The sequence below is a fragment of the Cyanistes caeruleus genome, chromosome 6 (genome assembly GCF_971803275.1).
Source record: "Cyanistes caeruleus chromosome 6, bCyaCae1.hap1.1, whole genome shotgun sequence".
NCBI classification, from domain to species: domain Eukaryota; kingdom Metazoa; phylum Chordata; class Aves; order Passeriformes; family Paridae; genus Cyanistes; species Cyanistes caeruleus.
Window position 1 is genome coordinate 65,462,256 of NC_141706.1, and position 948 is coordinate 65,463,203.

Here is a 948-nt window from a genome sequence, read left to right on the forward strand (position 1 = left end):
TTTCTCTAAACTAATGCAATTAACTGATCCCACAGTCCAAAGGCACTATTTTTATGTGTCACACCTTTTTCCCCCCCAACTGCTGTATTATATAGGTCTCCTAAATTTGGAGTGCTCAAGATGTTTTTTGGGGTAAGTGATGCATCAACTCATGTCAAAACAATGTAGGCTGCATCCAAAGTGACACTGAAATGCAGTGTTTTGGGGAATGATACCCCAAAAAAGGTTCTCTCCTGGCCTTTAATTTTGAAGGGACAAAATCTTTGCTGATATTGAAAATGGTGGTGGTCTTCACCAACTTCTGAAGCACAACTTTTGGTCAAAATCTTATTGTTGTGGTCCTGCCATAAAAATAATGCTACTCCCTATCTAAAAGTATGAGTTTTTTGCCCTAATTAGGAGTTTCTAAGAGAGAATTTTAATCAAGCAGACTGTACATATCTCTGGTGTCACTCCAGATCTTGAACCAGAAGCTCTTCCTTCATACTGCAGCCACCCAAATCCCAACCCACCATCCTACTGGGATGGGCACAGTGGACAAGAGCAGAGCAATGATGATCCCTACGTTGCATTTGGAAAATGGCAGTGACAGGGTAGAATAGACTTAGCAATAAAGCTGCCCTTGATAAAACACAGTTTATGCAAAAGGCAATGAATGGAAGCAGCACAAGATAACAATTACAGAAAAAAACAGGGTCATTTTTCTGACATCAGTCCCACAATTCCATTTGGATATGGAGGAGGGAGGATCTCAGCTGGGATAAGCCACTATAAGTGTATCAATAAATCCACACTGATTTATAGCAGCTGAGAATTCGTCCCGGAGCGCGTTCATCCATGTGCGATGCCATGGATTGATGTGTTAGCATTTTCTCCCTGGAGACTTTGGTTCCAAACCTATTTAAAACCCAGTGAAAACAAACGGGCTGGTCTCTAGGCAGATGTCCC